Consider the following 22,928-nt stretch of genomic DNA (forward strand, 5'->3'; position numbering starts at 1 on the left):
CAACTGCTGGGTGCTCCGGAGGAGTCGCTGTTCATTCCCCATTACTAGCCAGACCCTGGCGCTAGTATAATGTTACAGGCACCAAATAATAAAGAAGGTATAAGGTGCGTTCACAGCCCGGGGTCCACCGTGCAGAGAGGGTAACTGCTGCTCGGTAATGGTGGACGCTATATGGCAGTATAAAGGAAGAACACGCGGGTTAACGTGACCTGGTGTGTACAGGGCTAACTCTGTTACCTCACAGAGCCGCACTACCGCAGAACATAAATGCCAGAACCTGTTTAAGCTCACAGAGCTCAGCAACAGAGCGCACAGAATGCGGTCACAGAACTCTGCCCCAAGGACACGAGGTCAGAGTCCCTCTAGACCTTCTGAGCGTGCAGCGTCGCACCTGCGGACGCCACTATAGACACTGACTATGGTGGAGTGTTGAGCAAGTGCACCGTGGCGATCAGAGCCACTGGTGGACACTGATGCCAGACAGACTCTGCCTCTACCTACACCTAAGCCTGGGTGCTTAACAGGCTAAGCTGCACAACACATGCGTACCAAGGGAAGGGGTTTAATGAGTCATTCACCGCAGACATTCATACATGCATACTATACTCACTTCTCAAAGTCTGATAATGCAGTCTATACTAACGCATGGCCGAGCAGCCATGTGACCCTTTTATAGCAGCGTCCTTCCAGGACCTTCCTGATGGTCCAATCCAAGCTGGAGAAGAACATGAGCATGTGATCTCCGATCTCCAATGGGAGATCGTTCCACGGGCATGCGGAGAGGAGCGAAAGGAGGACTTAGTCCCTGGAGTAGCTCGCTGCTGACCAGCATGCGTTGCTATAGCTGGACCAGAGGTGGCAGCAGCAACCAAACCCACAGTGCTAGTCTGAGCAGAGTGCCGGGATCGACGAGTCTGCCTCCTCTGCGGCCGAAGAATGGGAGACCGCCGAAGCAAGGCTCGGGATTCCTGCTGTGCAGCGACAGGAACCTGACGCCTAACACACCGACACCAAATCCAAGAACTGCCAACATTAAATAGCCACCCCAAAACCAAAGAGGCGGATTAAAATTAACCCTGTAGAGAAAAAGGTCCTCCAAGGATATTGTATAAAATATTCAAAATTTATTAAATAACACAAAAAATAAAAAGAAACAGCAAACCATACAGAAAGTGGAAAATAGCATGACACTGGGTGACAAACATATGGACTATAAAATGGCTGGTACAATAATGTAGCACATGAGGGAACATATGGAAAAATTATTTGCATACAAAAATAATTATTAAAGTGCTGGTGTAGCAAGCAGAACTAGATAATATTAATATTATATAATCTCACATATCAGAGCCCAATAGCATGTTAAATAAAGCCTGCAGCGACATTATGCACAATGAAATAGATGATACCCAGACTTTGCTGGTTTCCCCATAGCTGATCTCATCAGAAGGAAAAAAAATCCCTCCTAAAAAATAAATGATGTGGGTATAGAGAAGATCAAGTAAGGGAAATGTACCTCATGGCTAGAGAATTGAAGCAATAACATTTTTACCAGAATGAAAAAATCACCCAGGGTCCCCCTTAACACGCGTTTCGATTAATGTCTTCCTCAGAAGAGGTGCTCCTTGGAGGACCTTTTTCTCTATAGTGTTTATACTTGGTTTCACGGTCCTCCGTGTTATAACCTTTCTCTTGTCTTTAAATAAAATTAACCCTGACCTGACCAGGATGGAGGTGGAACCATCCTGTCCAGGGTCATGACAGCATGAAGGTAAGTATCGGGAGACAAGGTCACACATGTATAGAGGACACAGATTGTGGATGGCTTTGTATGTTATGGTTAGGGTTTTGAACTGGAGTCTTTGGGTAATGGGGAGCCAGTGCAGGGATGGACAGAAGTGAGAGGCCGGGGAATAGCGGGGGACAGGTGGATTAGTTGGGCAGCAGAGTTTAGAATAGATTGGAGAGGTGTGAGAGTGTTAGAGGGGAGGCCACAGAGTAGGAGGTTGCAGTAGTCAAGGTGGGAGATGAGGGCAATGTACTAGCATTTTTGCAGATTCTTGGTTGAGGAATGTATGGATCCCTGAAGATAACCCAGAGGCAGAGAGCTTGTGGGACTGGGGAGACTGGGCAGCTATTTTCTTTAATTGGTAGGTCCGTTGGAAGGATCAAGTGAGATGGGGGAAAGATGATGAGTTGTGTTTTGTCCATATGAAGTTTTAGAAATCTAGCGGAGAAGGATGAAATAGCGGACAGACATTGAGGGATTCTGGTTAGTAGGGTGGTGATATCTGGTCCAGAGATGTAGATCTGTGTGTCATCAGCATAGAGATGATACTGAAAGCTGTGAGATTCTATGAGCTGTCCCAGGCCGAAGGTGTAAATGGAGAAGAGCAGCGGCCCTAGGACTGAACCTTGCGGGACTCCGGCAGATAGGGGGCTTGGTGAGGAGTGGGTGTGCGAGTGGGAAATGCTGAATGTCTGGCCTGTTAGGTATGATGCGATCCAAGGTAGGGCCAAGTCTGTGATGCAAAGAGATGAGAGGGTCTGTAGTAATAGGGAATGGTACACTGTGTTAAAGGCAGAGGACAGGTCCAGGAGGAGAAGGACAGAAAAGTGTCGCTTGGCCTTGGTGGTTAATAGGTCATTGGTGACCTTAGTTAGGGCAATATCATTGGAGTGATGCGGCCAGAAGCTAGACTGTAAGCGGTCAAAGAGGGAGCAAGAGAGGTGGGAGGACAGTTCAAGATGGACGTGTTGTTCCTGTAGTTTTGAGGCATAGGGGAGAAGTGATATGGGGCGATAGCTAGATACAGAGGATGGGTCATGAGAGGGCTTTTTGAGGATAGGTGTAATTGAGGCATGTTTAAAGCTTGAGGGGAAAACACCAGTTGAGTATATGTTCCAAAATGCCATATAGACAGTGGTGGTCTTCATCAATAATCCCTTAGTGGTTTTGAAAATATTCTACAGAAAGATGTTGACTTTAAATTAATACAAAAATATAAAAAAAAATCCAAAAAACTTCATTTTTTGGCTCATTGTAGCATGGACGTTTGGCTACTTTTAGTCAATTTGTGTTTTTCTCTAATAGACCTCCAAGTAGGAAAATACATGTCGTTATGTGTTTCGAGTCTACTCTAAGTTTTCATTATCCAAACATATTAAGTAAAACCACCCAATTATTTGACACCTAAAAACCCCAAAATAATGAAAACGTCTTCAACTGTGGGTGAAGAAAGCCTAAGATGTATTGCATCTTATTTTGGAAAGAAAATGAAAAGACCCAGCTTCGTAAAAGTTGTGGAGCAAGGAGGAAAAGAAGAACAATCTACAGCAATATGAATGAAGATCATATACATTTTGAAAAAATTTGAGGTCCAAACTTAAGGCCGGGTTTATGTGAAAAACGCATTAATATAGTCTTTAAAAGAAAAAAATGAAAAGTCGTTGTTCATTATAAAAGTAGTTAAATGAAGCCTAAATTAGTCACGTATTAATACTTCATGCTTCAAAGTTGTCCCAATTTTCAGTAACAAGCTCTGTGTTCAGGTTCCAACAGGTCCTCTTTGGTTTGTGTTAAACACAGAATTTTCTGTTTTTGCATGTGTGAATGGAGGGGCTTGGCTGACAGCTCATTTTAAGCACTGGAGTAGGAGAGGAAATAGGAAAAGAAAGCCTGCCTAACTATTGAAATAAGCAGCGATCTGTCCACTTTCACACACAGCTCTGGTCACATCCAATACAGGAAACACTTTTCTTTGTAGAGAACAAGAATGCTAGTCTGGACCAAGGCTCATGAGTAAAGATTAGGGAATCTTGTATACAAGTTGCATCACTACTAACTTAAAAAAATGACTTATCACCATGTCAAAAGTGGCCAATTTTTGCTCTCATTTTATTCCTTTTGATCCCCAGTATATGCTTTTTTCAAGCTGCCATATGCTTCTAGAGATCTGAGATTTTCTTTTTAAGACAAATTTAGCACAAATTTTTATGGTCTTTAACAAGGAAGTGTGGCTCACAGAATCCTCTGGGGCATGTCTTTAGACAGATCTGCATTATTATCCTGGAAGCCACTCCCCCTATGTAATCTCCATAAAAGTTAGCTCCAAATAGAGGCCCAACTCTCTGGCACTATGTGGCAGATTAAAAAACATACCAAAAATAGGGATGTTGAGGGGAGCAGTATATTAAAATAAGAACAAAAACTGCTCCCACGTCCTTGGAAGCGGTATTCTGGTAGAGGAAGGGGGTCAGGAGCTGAGTGGCAGATACATTCTCTGTTACATAGCCAGCAGCACTGGCTGTTAACCATTTATATTCTGCTGTCAATGTGGCATCGGCATTTAAATGGAGAGCACGCCAAAACATGTGCCGTAACCCTGCGCAAAAGCTCGCCTAAGGACTGAAGGGTTATCATGACAGCTGGTGGTGTACTGAAGATCCAAATCACTGTCATTTTAGGGCTCCTGTGAAACACAGCCATAGGTTGAGCTCCATAAGAGGTGCCTTTGCAGCAGGAGAGGATTTATCACGGGTATGTGCATGTAATGTCATATAACCAACTGTGGTTCTTAATACATATATGTTTATTTCTTATGTTTTTGCAGTACTCCTGTATGTGCTTAAACAGTATATACATCATAGTACTATTGCTCACTTGATACCCTCCTCTTGCTGTTTTTCTTGCCATTTTGCCATTTTATTGGTGTCTTCCTGCATCAGATCAATATTCATCAATAAAGTATTTTTCAATATTTTTCCACATTTAGAGGCTCCGTAGCAGTTTTCTCTCTTTTGATGTACTGTACGTTTGAGCTCCATAGGAGACCAATAGTTTCACTCTATATCGCAATACTGTGGTATAATCGATCAAATCCTCAAAGAGGAGTAATAAAAACCATGTAAAAAATGAAGAAAACAAAGATTTTAAGAATCTTAGACAATGTTAAGAATATATAAAAATGCAAATCACCCCTCTTTCCCCCGTTAAACAAAAAGAAAAAATAAAAATAAATAAAAGACCGGCACCATGGAACATGTGGTTATAACCGCTAAATGTAGAACTGATCATGCAGCAGCTACAACCATGTGCTTAACCAAGATAAAGACATTTAAATAATAAAAAAAATGAAGAAAGTGGTGGCACTCACCGGATCAGTGTAAACTCCAAAATGTATTCAAATCATTAAAAGCTGGCATGGGAGAGAGTGGCTTATGCAGTGGACGACAGCCGATTCTATCCTTGGACCTGCGGAAGTTCAGACAGACGCGAAATCGCCGTTGTCTGCTCCATGTGCCACTTTCTCCCATGCTAGATTTAGTGATTTGCAGAAATTTGGGACTTTTACACTGAACCGATGAGTGCCACCACTTTCTTCATTTTTTATTAATAAAAAAATAAACATATTTGGCATCAATGCGTTCATAAAAGTCCGATCTAATAAAACACTTAAACTCCACATAGAGAAAACAATTCAAAACTCCAGAATTGCGGCTATTTTTGGTCATCTCTTCTCCCTAAGAAAATGTAAGCAATTTATTTATTTTAGTCATTTATGTAGCTCCATTAATTCCACAGGACTTTACAGACTACATCACCATCATCAGAGCACTACGGAAAAGGAAAATCCAGCAACTGCAAAAAAAGAAACCTAAAACACATTTAATAGAGTATTTTAAAATGGGAAAAAAAGGATTAAAACTGCACACTAACACAAAGTTGACGCGTTTCGAGCTGTGAAAACTCTTCGTCCAAGCGCTTGTACAGCTTGAAACACATTGAATTCGCATTAGAATGAAATTTTAATCCCTTTTTTTCTCCATTTCAAAATACTAAATGTGATGTTTTAAGTTTTCCTTTTATTGGATTTTCCTTTTCCTTAGTATGACAACTCAGGAAGCCAGACTGATGCCTCCACGCACCGCACCCTCATTGCAGGTATTTCTCACACCGGTGAACTGATGGTAGCTTCTGTTTTATCATCACAGCACCATAAACATAATTAAGAATCCTATACAGTAAGTCAACGTGTTTAGAGCTGTGTAAGCTCTTCATCTAAGCGCTTGCACAGCTCGAAACGCGTTGAGTTCGCATTAGCATGCAATTTTAATCCCTTTTTTTCTTCGAAGGTAAGGAATAAGCAAAATTGCAAAAACTAAAAAAAAAATATTCTGATATTAACTGAACTTAAAATCCAATTTGCTTTAGCTGGCAGACCCCTTTAACTTGGTTGTGCATATAAATATACAAGAGTGATTAGCCCACAGGCATGGAAAACAGACCGGGTCAGAGAACTGGCCGCCTATTTACTAAAATATTCAGGCTTCTACCTGCCGAGCAGTAATGGCATGTCCTGTCAAGAGGAAACACTTACGAGAAAGTACATTTAATTAGAAACTGACATCTCAATGATAGGTCTGATCTGAAATGTGCAGGGGAGCAAAGGAACAAACCTAAAACCAAAAATTAAGGACGGCGAGAGCAAATCTAAAGTGGGTCATCAACATGGAAATGAAGAAAGGATAGCTCGCCTCCCACAGACCGCTTGCAAGCAATGAGGTTTTCATGTGGGCTGAAAAATGCAGACTTGACCCAAAAAAAAGGAAAAGCTGCAGAAAGTTTAACTCTTAATCAAGAATTTAAGCCGGTGTCAGCGACAAAAGAGTTGTGATGCCGAGTTCTATAGTCCTTGCTAATCTGTAGGAGCTGAATATTATATTCCAAGTCCCATCTATAACTGATGAAAGGGAGGCAAAAAAATGCTCCTTTTAAATTCAATTTATTTTTTATTACCAGGTAACCTTCAAACTCCTGTCTATGTATTTCATCTTATTAATACTTTATTTCAGAATAGACATCCTCTGCATTTTTCAGTAGAGCAATCTCCGTACAATGGTTCTACCTCTTAATATATTATAAATTGGCTAGATTTGATTTCATTAAGAAAATCCCATTGGACAAAGTTATGTAAATAGGGAAAACATGAAGAAACACAAGACCAGGCATGTTTAATGTCATGTATGTTGGAGCTCGGCATATAATACATGTATATACTGGAAGATATGCTTAAAGGGGTTGTCCACTGCTCGGAAAACTCCTCAATCCGTATTTTCTCCCTTATAAAATAACACATACTCACCTCCGGAAACAGCGCCGTTCACATACGTGTGAAGGAAGTGAGAGAGCAACATCTACCACTTCATCTGGATGGATGCAACTTGTCCAAAGGCAGAGAGTGTGTAGTGGCCGCTGATTCGCTGTAGGGATTGCGTGATGTAATAATGTCACACCCTCCCAGGGAGGGACAGTGCACACACTGCTGGAACGGCGCTGGCACCAATAAAGGCACTGGCCACCAGTAAAGTATGTTATTATTTTACTGGGAGCAAACATATGGAATGGGAAGAGGTTGCCGAAGTAGTGGACAACCCCTTTTAAATTGAAAACCTACTATGTTCACTTAAAAAGGTTGTCTGGTCTCCCCATACTACCGACTTACTTAAAGAATAGGTCATCAGGATCTGGTCGGTGGGGCACCAACAACCAGCACCAGCACTGAAAACTGATTGGTGCACGTGATTATCTTGCACCGCCACTGATCTAATATTGATGACCTATTGTGTACATAGGTCAACAATGTGGTGTGACCGGACAAGACTCGTCTTCATGCGATAATGCCTAATAACTCATGCCTACAAGGTCTATTAGGGTATACAGATGTAGAACAGTATTGCACTTGGAACCCCATGTCAGGGGCTTGTTCTTTGCGGGACAAGTTGTGCTTTTGAATGACACCATTCTCCAAGTGCAGAGAAATTGCAAAAAAGTGCAATTCCACAAATGTTTTTTGCTTTCCTTTTTTACTATGTACACTAAATGCTAAAACTGACCTGCCATTATGAGTCTCCAGGTTATTATGAGTTCATAGACACCAAACATGTCTAGGTTCTTTTTAATCTAAGTGGTGAAAAATAATTCCAAAGTAAAAAAAAAAAAAATTGCACCATTTTCCTATACCAGCAGCATCTCCATTTTTTTATGATCTCGGGTTGGGTGAGGGCTTATTTTTTGCGAGCCGAGCTGATGTTTTAATGATAACATTTTGGTGCAGATACAATCTTTTGATCGCCCGTTACTGCTTTTTATTGCAATGTAGCGGCAACCAAAAATTTACACTACAACAAAATGGCACCGGAGGCGCGCATGCACACTATAATCTATCAGTACCCGATAGATGCTAACGCATAGGCACAGCCCGTGGTGCCATTTTGATGTAGTGTAATTTCATTTTGTCTGCAGCAACTATGAGGCGGCGGAGGCGCTTGCGCAGCAGCATCTATTGGAAAGCGATAGATGCTAATGCCCAGGCGCAGCTGATGAAACCATTTTGATGGTGATTTTTGTTTCTTTTCAACAGCGCAACATAGTAGGTACTGACAAGTGATAGTGCACAGGAGCCGCCATTTTGATAAAGTGACATGTTTTTTTCAAATACACACATTAGCATATTAATTATGCAAATTAGGGGGCAGGTCACTGAGGGAGCAGTGACTTGTCAGCAGTCTGCATTATGAATATATAATCAGAGCACCACATACATGAACCCCACCTTAGGGGACGAGAATCTCATTACCACAAAACTGAAAATAAAGATAACAAAACAACAAGACGGATTTCATTAACCAAGGTATCATTTTATTCAGCATAACGGTGCTGACCTGACACTCTGTGTAAGTGACTATGCTCAATCCTGCTGACAGGTTCCCTTTAAGCAGAGTAGCAGATAGTTGGCAGTTAGCAGAACTTCAGATGAGAATTTGGGATCCTTTATTAGACCCCCTTCCACCACTCATGATAGTAGTACCACCTGCAATGCCCATTGACAGCCCAATTTCCATGAAAAGGAAAGAAAATAGTAAATAAACTTGAATTAATTCACTACTATTAAGAACAAAAAACAATAATTCAACAGACTATCAATATTTTGTTTAGTTTGTAGAACGATAAAATATTGTCATCGGCATAAAGAAAAAACAAAATAACAGAAAGTGAGTTACCTAATCTTCCAAGAGCCTACCTGCCATAAAAGAAACTGACACCAAAATCATCCTTGTCAACACCCGCTGCTCTCTGCTGCTAGATGTTTGCGTTTTTTTGTAGCGCGCTCTCTAATTAAGCTTGGCATTAGCAGTTCAGTCAAAATATTTCAATGCATATTTCACAGAAAAAGAAGGATGGAATATCAAATGTGCTGTCAAAAGGGTTTCAGATTACAGCAGGATAGTTCAGTGTATTACTTCCCAACAGAGACTCAGAAATCTTAAGATAAAAAAATATATATTTGTTCTGAAGTTTACATTCTACAGCACAACGAGCAGCGGTAAGGATTTTCTAAAGAGCTTGAGACATAAAACTCTTGCAAAAAAAAGACAAAAAAACAAAAGATGAGTTTGCAACTATTGCTCCAGTGAACCTAAAAGGAAGAAAAAGAAATAAAGCAACTTCGCAACAAGGTTTGGTTACAGGGACTGACCTATGTACAGAATAGGCGATAGGCGTCTGATCAATTTGATGCGACCAGTGGGAACTCCACTGACCACAAGAACATGGTCCCAAAGTTCTTGAGTGAATGGAGAGGTAATGCGCTTAAACAACCACCACCTTGGTCAAATTTTGTCTGCAGTTACAAAGCAAAATTTAGGACTTTTACAAGTACCTATAATAACGAATCTGGGGCTGCCCTTTTAATTAATTGAGTAGGTGCTATTGATTGGTAATTTTTCCAAAAGTCAAATAGTAACAAAACCTCTCAAAAGAAATCCAACTGTCCTCCTAAAGGGCCCAACTTTCTAGCAAAAGACAGGCTGTAAATTTCAGGTCTTGGGATACAGTCATGCAGAACAAGATACCATAGAACTCAGTGGTCACTCTTGCAGTAAACAAGCAAGATCTTGAGAGATCTCACTCTTCGTACAAACCAAGCAATGCCACATACTTAACCAGCTTGTTACCAAACAATAACTGATCTAATGAGGTTACCATTTGGCAACAGGTTAGTAAAGTAAGCGGCAGCGCTAGGTTTGTACATAAAGCGAGATCTTGCCCTTTCCCTGTGAGAAGGGATACAGAGGGTTATGGAATCACTCTCTGCATGTCAGGATCCCACAATCCAGAAGCTCAGGTCCGATTTTTGTTAGAAATTTGGGTCCTTTTGGAGGCCCTGCTGAGCGTTTTTTGTTCCTACCTGATTTTCAGGAAAATCACAAATCTGAGGTTGCCCACTCTTTTGTTTAATTAAAAAGGGCAGGACCCGATTGGCGACAGGTTCTCTAAGTTCAACCCCTTAAGACCACGTGAAAATGTCCTCAAAAACAACACTTATGCACCAAATTTCTTTAGGGCATAAACCCTTTTCCACAAGGGGTCATTGGAATGTTCTGGCAAAATTGGAACTGTAGGCAGATATGCGCTACAATAATCAGTCCGTTCCATAGACAGTACTTGGAGTGGAGGTCACACTTGCGCACTACTGCTCCATTCAACATGGGGACTTTCGCCACCCTCTTCTATATGGATAGGTGGATAGGTGGGAGTGCCAGTGGTCAGACCCCCAGCAATCCTCCATTGATCAACTACCTGTGACGGTGGAACAATTCCTTTAAAGATTTTTCAATACATCTCATACAGAGCCGAGTCTCCATGGTTAGAGACGGCAAACAAATCCTTATGTGAACCTTCTGTAGTCAGATCATGTGGTACTCCTCATCACTCTCTACTTTTTGCATACTCTGGGTTAGGAAGACACAATGTGATATCCACAATATCAGACAGTTACCTTACAAAGCTTGGGTAAAAAAAAATTGTCTACACAGAATGCTTCGCTAGAGATAACTCTTCTTAATAGGCCACGTGGCAGTCACTTCTCAGACTTGAATTTCAAACCTGGCAGAGAGAACAAGTGAATTTGCTTCCCTAGTGAAGATAAGATATTCATGAATCTTGTACCTGACAAATCCACACACTCATCTTTAACGATGGCTTTTAGGCAAGTATTCAATGCAATCTAAAAAAGAATTTAGACGTAAAACTAGATCAATACTTATGATTAAATAAAAGCAAAAGCTTCAAAAGAAGTGAGCCCAAGAAATGTATTTATCTGTCCCAGTGGCAAAATTGGTCACATATACTGATATCCATAAAAGGCAGCATTGTTGTCAATCTAATATCTCAATTTGGCCACAGTCCAGGGCCGGACTGGCCATCTGGCAAATGCCAGAAGGGCTTATCTGGTCATGGGTCATCTTGTCTGCTACATTGTTAACAGAATCAGTTTTCTCAAGACACCCATACTGTTAAGAGTTGACTCTGTCACTTTCCCCAGCAGGCCACGGGTATTATTAGGAATATTGGTCTTGTAGTAAATGTTGCTTTCCTCCATCCAGGGTAATATTAGAAATATATCTCCATCTGGTGCTTTGGGATGGGGACAGGGACAGCATGGGCCTGTGTGATTGCAAATGCCAGAGCTGAATTTCAACCCCAGTCCGTACCTGCCACAGTCATTAAATTACTAGCAGATCCAATCATGGTTGCGTCAACAAATAGCTAGAGTCTAAAGATGACCATAAAAATAAGAAAGGAGCCAGACAAACTGACCAACAGATACCTTACTTGACTTGCGAATACTTAAATCCTTTCTATGGAGAAAAATAATTGGTCACTAAATAAATCTGGTGCCAATAATATCATTAAGGCCTCATTCAAACCCCCATGTTTTAACACGTACGTGAAAAAAATATTACTGGAGTCATCAGTGTGTCCGTTTCTACCAGCACTGTGTCATCCATGTGTCTGTTTTCACCATCAGTGTGTCATCACTGTGTCCATTTTTACCATCAGTGTGTCATCACTGTGTCCATTTTTACCTTCAGTGTGTCATCAGTGTGCCCGTTTTCACCAGTGTGTCATCAGTGTGCCCGTTTTAACCATCAGTGTGTCATCCGTGTCCGTTTTCACCATCAGTGTGTCATCAGTGTGCCCGTTTTAACCATTAGTGTGTCATCAGTGTGCCCGTTTTAACCATCAGTGTGTCATCAATGTGTCCGTTTTAACCATCAGTGAGTCATCCGTGTCCATTTTAACCATCAGTGTGTCCGTTTTCACCATCAATGTGTCATCAGTGTGCCCGTTTTAACCATCAGTGTGTCATCCGTGTCCGTTTTAACCATCAGTGTGTCATCAATGTGTCCGTTTTCACCATCAGTGTGTCATCAGTGTGCCCGTTTTCACCATCTGTGTGTCATCAGTGTGCCCGTTTTAACCATCAGTGTGCCATCCATGTGTCTGTTTTTACCATCAGTGTGCCCGTTTTCACCATCGGTGTGTCATCAGTGTGTCATCCATGTGTCCGTTTTAACCATCAGTGAGTCATCCATGTGTCCGTTTTAACCATCAGTGTGTCATCCATGTGTCCGTTTTAACCATCAGTGTGCCCGTTTTAACCATCAGTGTGTCATCCATGTGTCCGTTTTTACCATCAGTGTGTCATCCACGTGCCCGTTTTTACCATCAGTGTGTCATCCTTGTGTCAGTTTTTACCATGAGTAAAGATCCATTAGACTTGTTTTGACCCTTGTCATCAGTGCTGCCAGAAAAAATGGACGTCTCTGTGTTATGCAGAGACACATGGCCCGTGCATAGGTTATAATGGGTACATGTGGCATCAGTGAAAAAAATGGATACCACAAGTACTGGAAACATGAACTTGTACATGTGAATGAGACCTTAGAGCACTGAGATCAAGTCAGCAAGAATCTAACATTATATTGCACTTTTAAGTCATCCAGGATTGATGGGCTTGGTGCTTCTTTTCCCTGTATTTCCTGTCGATCGGAGTATGCTGTTCAGATTCATGACAACCAATAGCAGAGGACATAGAACCTCAAGGACATAGAACCTCCAGACTCAAGCCTCTTCTATTTAAAAGGTGTCTGTCAGTACAGAATGACTGGTCAACCCAAACAGAGGCACTCGGGCACCATGGTGTGGCCAAACATTTAAATGCACCTTCCCAACTTCTGGTTTTCCCTCCATAGCTATTCCTATATGCCCCAATTCTTTGATTGACAGCTCTGACTTTATAGAGCCAGAGGAGGGAAAAGATGGATGAAACGAGAGTACGTGGGAAGATGCACTTCAATATATGGCCACATCAAGGGTGCCCGTGTTGGGTTTGAGCAGCCATTTTCTGTTGATAGACTCTCTATAAAGATAACTCCTTGTTGATATTGTCCTTGGTGGGATTTGAACCGAGGACCCCAGCGCTGTAAGCTGCAGTGCTAACCACTGAGCCACCGTGTTGCCCATGTGTTTTATATAGTTATTGCCTATGGAATGAAATTTAATTTTGTTGATCCAACACAGAAAAGTGGATGTCATTTAATATCATAGAGATGTCGTCCTTTGTAGACTTTGCAAAGCTTCCGAGAGGCCTATTGTTGAATGAGAATTCAACATCTTCAGCGAGGCTATCATAGAAAGTTGGACAGTGTGCCTCCACCACATGCAGCTTCAGCCGTCTCATATATTCATTAAATCGTGGATTTTGGCAGAGATGATGCTCGAAAAGTGTTTTTTTTTGTAAATAAATCTGTTGCATTATGTGTTTCAGGCATTTGCTAATGTTTGTTTGAATTTTGAGAAAAAAAAAAAGGAAGAACAGAGCAGGATTGCCGGAGTTTCAGGTGCGCAATTAGGAAGATAAATCTGTTCTTGAACGCAGGATTGGAAATTTATGTTAATATTTACATAGGAGACTTCAAAACTCCAGTTAATTAGGGTTTTCAATATTTGTACAATGAGATTTTTTGCTTCTATAAAATACAGAAAATGATTAAAAAATGGAATTATTATTTTTCTTCTGTTAAAGTGAGATAATGGTCTACTTTCCTGCAGCGCCGGCCACAGGGGAAAAGAAGCGTTGCACAAAACATGTTGTGTGATCCTAAAGAACAAGAGACTCCATCAGCTCATAATGTTGTCTAATAAGTCGTAATAGGCCAGTGACTTGAATGGGGGCACATCTTTTAGATCTGAATACCCGAATAACAGATCTATGGGTATGGCCACATGCATCATCCACTAAGTAGCCATAAAGCTACTGTACATCATGCCAAAGCCATGGTTTTCCAATTGATCATTAATGCTCACACATTTTATGTAAGTAAATGTGTTGTGTACTTGGAAAAATTGTGCAGTTGTCCATGGTCTACTGTATGAATTTGTGGCTGCACCATTTTGCAGATACACAACAATTTTTCTTGTAAAAAAGCATGAAAGGGTTTGTACAGAGTTATCGCCTATCCATAAGAGAGATATGGTCTTGTCAATGAGTTGTGGCCAACAAGACTGCTTGAATCCCAGACATCCACTCGCTCTGGACTTTGGATGTTTGGTCGCTAGAAGACTGGGCAAAACAAAATAGGAACAGCGCTAGATCAGGGGAGCATAATCTTGATTTTTTTTTTTTTAAATCCCTTCCCTCTCTCTGTTTCATTTATAATGGAAAAACTTCAGAGCATATTAAAGGCGGTTGGGGTAATTTTAATTTATCCAGAAACACTGATCTTAACTGAGGCAAGTGAGGCCTGTAGTTCTTTGGATTTTGTTATGGGATCTTTGGTGACCTCTTGAATGAGTCGTCGCTGCCCCCTTGGGGTAATATTGGTAGGCCGGCTACTCCAGGGAAGATTTACCACTGTTCCATGTTTTCGACATTTGTGGATAATGGCTCTAACTGTGATTCGCTGGAGTCAAAGCTTTAGGCTGTGTGCCCACGATGCGTTTTGTTAAGCGTTTCCGCAGCGTTTGAACCGGATCAGACGCTGCAGAAACGCTTAAAAGATGCATCAAATTAATTAGCATGCGTTTTTGGCTTTTTGTGCCAATGCATGCGTTTTTAACCGCTCAGGAATCGCTTAGCGGCTAAAAACGCAGCATGCTCATTAATTCCCCCATTGCTCAGCGTTTTTAGCCATCCCCAATGATCCCAGAAATCGCGTGTCAAAAAACGCGTCAAAAACGAGTCAAAAATCGCGCATAAAATGAGCAGGAAAAAGACGCGCGATTTCTGGGAAGGGAATCCTTTTCCTGAGCGTTTAAAAACGCTAGCGTGGGCACATAGCCTTAGAAATGGCTTTATAACATTTTGCTTTAATTATTGTATTGTTAACGTTGTTACTTATGACTTGTGTTTTGAAACTGTTAAACTGTAAAGTGCTGCGGAATATGTTGGCTCTATATAAATAAAGATTATTATTATTATTTTCCAAACTGATAGATGTCAATTAGTTTGTTTCTCATTTGTCCCAGAATTTCTTTGGATCGCGGCATGATCTCTAGCTTTTGCAAATCTGTTGGTCTACTTCACTTCGTCAGGAAGGTCCTATATAAGTAATTTTTTGATTGAGGCATTATTCAGGCCTGGGTGTGGCTATGGAATTTGAAATCAGCCTCCCAAATATGTGATAAACCACAGTTATGTTTTAAGGTGGAGGTAATCACTTTTTCACACAGCTGTAAATGTCCTACTTGGAGGTAAATCAAGACCCTCCCCCATGCGTCTGTTCTCGCCATATCACACCCTTAATGGGGTCCCGTTTCACATAGCGACGCACCAGCAATCCCGACAATGATACGACCTGGTAGGGATCGCTGGTGCATCGCTAAATGGTCGCTAGTAAGCTACCAAACAGGCTGATCTCTTCAATGATGCACCAGCGATCCAGACAATGATGCGACCTGGTAAGGATCGCTGGTGCGTTGTCACACAGCAGCTATTCTGAACTATTCCAGCCTGCGTCCCTGAGTTCTGCGTCACCAACAAGGTCGCTCGTTGGCGTCAAGCACAGCGATGCATGCTGGCCAGCGGGACACAAACAAGCAAAAATGGCCTAGGACATTCGAGCACGATCAGCGATATCCAGCAGGGGGGGCTGGTCGTCACTATGTGTCACATGTAGCGAGATCGCTGTTGCGTCACAAAATCAGTGACACCTTAGCGATCTCGCTATGTGAGACAGGGCCTTTAAACAGTTTTATAATCTCTTTTGATATAATGATCCATGACTATTGCAATTATTTTCAAATAGGGGAAAGTCTCATCACATCAGCGACCTTGATTAAACAGCATCTAAATTATAGACATAAATGTCTGGCAAAATAAAGTTGATGCTACTGTCAGGTTTACCCCATATGACACATTAATTAGAAGAGTGAACAAAGGTTAATTTATGGCTGGCAAACTGAGAAAGTATAAATCAAGCTAAAGGCTCCTTGCGTATTATTAATAAAGAGATTAGCATCTCCATACTGAAATGGATACGAGGAGGGGAGGATTGTTTAACTTACAATGATATTTCCTTTACACTTCACAAATATGGTACTTGCTACTTTATGTTGGTAGATCACAAATCATTCCAATAAAATACATTGACGTATCTCGGTGCAACTTAAAAAAATGTGGAAAAGTTCATAGAGTTTGAATACTTTTTCAAGATGGCACCGTACATAAATAAATATATGTTATATATATATGTAATATATAATATGTTACGCACACAATATATGTTTGCCACCAGAATGTGTTGTGCGAGGTGGGCCATTATACACCTAAATAAAATGGGAATGGTTGGTGATATCAACTTCCTGTTTGTGGCTCATTAGTATATGGGAGGAGGGAAACTTTTCAAGATAGGTGGTGACCATGGTGGCCATTTTGAAGTCAGCCATATTTTCTTTATTTTTTTCAATGGGAAGAGGGTCATGTGAGACATCGAACTTATTGAGAATTTCACAAGAAAAACAATGGTGTGCTTGGTTTTAACATAACTTTATTCTTTCATGAGTTATTTACAAGTTTATGACCACTTGTAAAATGTGTTCAAAGTGCTGCCCATTGTGTTGGATTGTCAATGCAACCCTCTTCTCCCACTCTTTACTCAGTGGAATCTGGAATTGGAAACCAGCTGTCATACAAACAGCCAGACCTATCCCCGACAGTGCTGCACTGGGAGCGCTGATCTCTGACTGATCATATGAGGTATGATAATCCGCTAGATGCCACAACTGCAGGGCATTATGGGGAATGCCACACAGCCACGTAAAATTACATTGACCCACTCAATGATGCCAGCAGTGCGGGAAATCTTTTTTTTCTCGCAAATCTAAGCACCCAAATTTTTACATACATACATGCACTTGCATACAATCACACACCTACTGTACATAAATTCTTATGATTTTTGTGTGGTAGACTATAAATTAAGGGAGCGCAACATTACCACTGAGTGCTCCCTTCTCCCTGCAGTGGCTTTGCTATGTCTGCAGCAAATAATGTCCAATTACATTACTTGAGGTGGGAGAAAAAAAATGTCTACCACTCATGAAGAGGGAGCATATTATGACATTATTAAGTGGCACTGCAGAAAAAACTTGCCCCATGTGGTACAATCGTTGGTAGAACTTACTGTTGCTTTTGGCTCAATGTATCCTGAGTAGTGATGAGCGATACGTTCCGATAACGGGAAATATCAGATCGGATTGGATCGGACCGATACCCCAAAAATATCGGGTATCGCCGATTCCGATACCGGAAACCCATGCAAGTCAATGGGGCACAAATATCGGAATGAAAATAAACTCTTTCTTTCCTTGCACATCCAGTTCGGGAGGGGGGAAGAGTGTGGGCGGTGCGTGGGCAGAGACTGTGCGTGTGTGTGTGTGGGGGCCGCACAGACCCCCAGCAGCCCGCACACACCCCCGGGAGGCCCGCACAGACCCCCGGCAGCCCACACACACCCCCGGGAGGCCCGCACAGACCCCCGGCAGCCCGCACAGACCCCCGGCAGGTCCATACAGACCCCCGGCAGGCCCGCACAGACAGCGCATCATGATGACATCATTTCAGCAGCCAATCACAGCCATGCCATTAGTTAACATGGCTAACACAACTGGCTCATTGCATTATGGGAACTTCCGATTCCAGTATTCGATATTGTAAAAATATCGGAACTCGGTATCGGAACTCCGATACTGCGAATATCGTCCGATACCCGATATTTGCAGTATCGGAATGCTCAACACTAATCCTGAGATATGTCGCCAAGATTTTTATTTTTTTAATGGAAGACATGATTTTGCGACCCGATTTCTAGTATCTATCTATATGTGGCAGCCCAGTGGCTGTGATTGGGTTGGCAACTTTTATTCTGATGCCACCTATTATGCCAGAGAATACATAGACATTTAGGGTATGTGCACACGCTGCGGTTTTGCTGTGGTTTTGGCCCTGCAGAACTGCAGCAGTTCCGCAGGCATGGTACTTCACCATGTTAGCCTATGGGTTTTCAAAACCGCAGTGCTCACGCTGCGGTTTTTTACCTGCGGAAAAGCTGCGTTTTTTTTTTCCGCAGCATGTCAATTGTTTCTGCGGATTCTGCTGCGGTTTCACACCTTTAACATAGTAGAGGTGTGAAACCGCAGGGCAAAACCGCAGGCCAAACCGCAGCAAAACCGCAGGTCACTTTACCTGCGGTTTTACCTGCGTTTCCGCGGGAAAAAACCCTCAGGTGAATCCGCAGCATGTGCACTTACCCTTATACACTGCTCAAAAAAATAAAGGGAACACTAAGACACCACATCATAGATATCACTGCATGAAATATCGCTGCTGCAAATCTTTATTAATTACAAAGTGGCATGCGTTGAGAACAAGAAAACTTAAAAATGATCAATGTAAATCAAAATCAATATCCCATGGAGGTTTGTATTTGGAAGGATACTCAAAATCAAAGTGGAAAATCAAATTACAGGCTGATCCAACTTCAGTGGAAATGCCTCAAGACAAGGAAATGATGCTCAGTAGTGTGTGTGGCCTCCATGTGCCTGGTTGACCTACCTATGACACCTGGGCATGCTTCTGATGAGTTGGTGGATGTTGTCATTAGGGATCTCCTCCCAGACCTGGACTAAAGCATCCTTCAACAGCTGGACAGTCTGTGGTGCAACGTGACGTTGGTGGATGAAGTGAGACATGATGTCCCAGATGTGCTCAGTCGGGGAACGGGTGGGCCAGTCAATAGCTTCAATGCCTTCATCTTGCAGGAACTGCTGACACACTCCAAAAAAGCCCTGATGAAGTCACTATTGTGACTATACGCGTCGGATTATGGGAGCGGCACCCTCACCTTCTACATTGATTTGTGCCTTAATGGCAGTCTTAATCCCTTCATACATTTCCTGTCTTAGCTGGGCGCTTGAGGTGGTAAAGTATATGAGGGAAGGGAGCTTAAATTGTTGATCATCATTTTTGCATCCCTTGTACCCTCTTTTTATGCACTTTTTTTCTTCATATATAGAATTTTGATTGGCGCCCCGACTTATACTTTTTTGTGACTGATATTTGGTGCCATAATTCTTTATATATACTTATCCCTCAGATGTGATCATTATGGTGCTTCTTTATGCATATATACGCGTCCCTCAGATATGATCTGTATTGTGCTCTTCTTACGTACTATCTTTTTACTGCAGGACATATGTATATATTGTGCAGCCGATATCATTTTTACTACATAGACTGTGGTATCATTTTTTGATTGGGCAACTACCTAATATTGTATTATAAGGCTACTATGCATGTTCTTTACTATCTTTGTAGTTATGCTGCATGTGTGATTCATGTACATCTAGTGGATTTATAGGGTGTTTTTGCTGCTCTCATTTATACAGATATTGGTTCAAAAGCCGCTGTATATTTTAAATGATTTTATGTGCTTTTGTCTTTTGGTGTTTTGTATTGCCTCTGACATTAAAACTATGTATTCTTTATGGTGATCCCTATTTGATATGTATGTCTTCTCTTGCCTCTCAACTTGCTATGTATGCTGACACACTCCAGCCATGAAGTCTGGCATTGTCCTGCATTAGGAGGAACCTAGGGCCAACCGCACAAGCATAAGGTCTCACAAGGGGTCTGAGGATCTCATCTTGGTACCAAGTGGCAGTCAGGCTACCTCTGGCGAGCACATGGAAGGCTGTGCGGCCCTCCAAAGAAAAATGTCACCCCACACCATTACTGACCCACTGCCCAACCGGTCATGCTGAAGGATGTTGCAGGAAGCAGATCACTCTCCACAGCGTCTCCAGACTCTGTCACATCTGTCAGTGTGAACCTGCTTTCATCTGTGAAGAGCACAGGACGCCAGTGGAGAATATGCCAATCCTGGTGTTCTGTGGCAAATGCCAAGCATCCTGCACGGTGTTGGGCTGTGAGCACAACCCCCATCTGTGGACGTCGGGCACTCAGAACATCCTCATGGAGTCAGTTTCTAACCGTTTGTGCAGAAACCTGCACATTTGTGGCCTGTTTGAGGTCATTTTGCAGGGCTCTGGCAGTGCTCCTCCTGTTCCTCCTTGCACAAAGGCTGAGTTAGCGGACCTGCTGCTGGGTTGTTGCTCTCCTACGACCCCCTCCACGTCTCCTGGTGTACTGGCCTGTATCCTGGTAGTGCCTCCAGCCTCTGGACACTACGCTGACAGACACAGCAAACCTTCTTGCCACAGCTCGCATTGATGTGCCATCCTAGATGAGCTGCACTACCTGAGCCACTTGTGTGGGTTGTAGAGTCTGTCTCATGCTACCACGAGTGTGAAAGCACAACCAACATTCAAAAGTGACCAAAACATCAGCCAGAAACCATTGGTACTGAGATGTGGTCTGTGGTTCCCACCTGCAGAACCACTCCTTTATTGAGGGTGTCTTGATAACTGCCAATAATTTCCATCTGTTGTCAATCAATTTCACATGCTGTTGTGCAAATGGAATAGTCAGTGTTGCTTCCTAAGTGGACAGATTGATTTCACAGAAGTTTGATTTACTTGAAGTTTGATATATTCTGTTGTTTAAAGCCCCCTTCTCACATAGCGAGATAGCTAGCGATATCGCTAAAGCGTCACCGATTTTGTGACGCAACAGCGATGTCGCAAGCGATCTCGCTACGCGTGACACGTACCTGCGACCAGCCCCCCCGCTGGATATCACTGATCGCCCTCGAATGTCCTGGGCCTTTATTTCCTCGTTGGCGTGCCTCTGGGGCTGACTAGCGACATATGGACTCAAGCGGAAGTCGTCATCATCGCTGCGGTGTGACAGGTAAGAGCGACCGCCGATGGATCGCTTATCGCTGCTGCGTCGCTGTTGAGATCTGCCTGTTTGGCACCTCACTAGCGACCATTTAGTGATGCACCAGTGATCCTGACCGGGTCGTATCGTTGTCACGATCGCTGGTGCATTGCTAAATGTAACAGGACCCTTAGTGTTCCCTTTATCTTTTTGAGCAGTGTACTTTTTTTTATTTTGAATAGATTTGAGGACAAGAATACTTTGCTTCCTCTCTGATACTTTCATAGATTTTTTTCATTTTATGATTCATTCAATCATCTCTGTTAAATCAATTCTTGATTTAAGCAAGTACTGGAGCAGAAAACTAATGTAAATACCTTTTTGTGTCAGACGTTACTTTTTACAGTGTCTTTAGTGCTTATCAATATTTATGGAGCCGCTATTAAATTAGAGCGCACAGATGTATTCAATAAATTGCTGGTAACAAGATTTTCTGACTGAAGTCACCCAATTCATTTTCTTATAATAGAAAAGTCCAGATGAAACCTTTTAAAACTAAAATTTATAATATGTGAACAGGTACTTTGAATTCAATTTGCATTTTATGGGGCGCACCGAAAAAGTTTTTTTTTTTAATTTTAATTTTTTTTTTGGAGAGCCTTGGTGGTTTGCAGTCAGTGATGTTGGATTAAACTATGTATCACCACTGACTGCAATCTGTACACGGAATACGGACGTTGTTGATGGACCAGGAATTTGCTGATTTCTAATTATATACTGTATATTCAAGTGTATATTTTTTATATCGCAATACATTAACATTTCTAGAACTCCTTTTTGAAAGTTTCAAAATGCTTGTAAATAAGAACCACTACCATTACTGGCTATGACCCTGTACCTGTAACCTGAGCACAGAAGTTCAAAAAAAAAAAAAAAAACTTCTTAAGGCTATGTTCCCATGCAATGTTTCAGTAGCGTGTTTTTTTGCAGTGCTTTTTAATGCAAATTAAAAGTTTCTTTTTACAGTACCAGCAAAAAGCTATGAGATTTCAGCTTTTGTTTTACTTATTTGAAATCTGCAGCTAGTCAATTCTTCCAACATTTTTTACAGTGTTTTTGCAGGGTTTTTTCACCCATAGAAAGCAATGAGAAAGGGGAAAAAATACTGCGAAAAAATGCAAATGCAAACTTTTTGGGGGGCGTTTTTGTTGATCAAAATTAACGGTTTTGGGGGGGACATGGGAAATTTGCAAGGTCTTCCCTGAGATTGGTAGGTCTTCCCTTTTTCTATGAGCCTCCTGATCACACCAGGAAAGTTGGCAAGCATGTAATAATCCCTTTAACCCCTTAACGACCACCGATACGCCTTTTAACGGCGGCAGTTAAGGGTACTTATTCCTCAGTGCTGGTTTTTAAACGCGTTAAGAATTAAGGATATAGCACCCCCTATCATCTGAAAACCTCTGGAGTCTCAGCTATCGGGGGTAGCTGAGACCCCGGAGAACATGATTTGGGTCTTTTTTTTTTTTTTTTTACAGACCCCAGTCTTGTGATCACCATTATTCACCGATCACAAAAAAGTCTGGTTTCCCATTCATTTCTTTCTCCTCTTATATGATCTAGCATACCATAGGAGAGAGAAATGGTGTCCCCTGAGCCATTCCCGGTACCTACGCCATCCTGGACTCTTCTGCTCCATTCCCCGGCCCTCTGCGTCTTCCTCCTGGAAGAAAATGGCAG

At 42.0% G+C, this 22,928-nt stretch overlaps 1 protein-coding gene across 7 annotated transcripts in view; it reads right to left on the reverse strand.

Moving 5' to 3' along the window:
- The window catches only part of LOC141049777 (heparan sulfate glucosamine 3-O-sulfotransferase 1-like), a 287,725-nt gene that overhangs the window by 119,927 nt on the left and 144,870 nt on the right, over window positions 1-22,928 (reverse strand). The window contains exon 1 of one of the 7 annotated variants that reach the window (XM_073546528.1): window positions 8,725-8,748. The exons of the other annotated variants lie outside the window; for them this stretch is intronic. The gene's annotated coding sequence lies outside the window, so the exon portion shown is untranslated. Of the gene's footprint in view, window positions 1-8,724; window positions 8,749-22,928 lie in introns of those variants that run through there. 7 annotated transcript variants of the gene reach the window in all.

This window comes from Dendrobates tinctorius, unplaced genomic scaffold, assembly GCF_039654945.1.
Source record: "Dendrobates tinctorius isolate UK_male_01 unplaced genomic scaffold, ASM3965494v1 ptg000147l, whole genome shotgun sequence".
In the NCBI taxonomy this organism is placed as follows: Eukaryota; Metazoa; Chordata; class Amphibia; order Anura; family Dendrobatidae; genus Dendrobates; species Dendrobates tinctorius.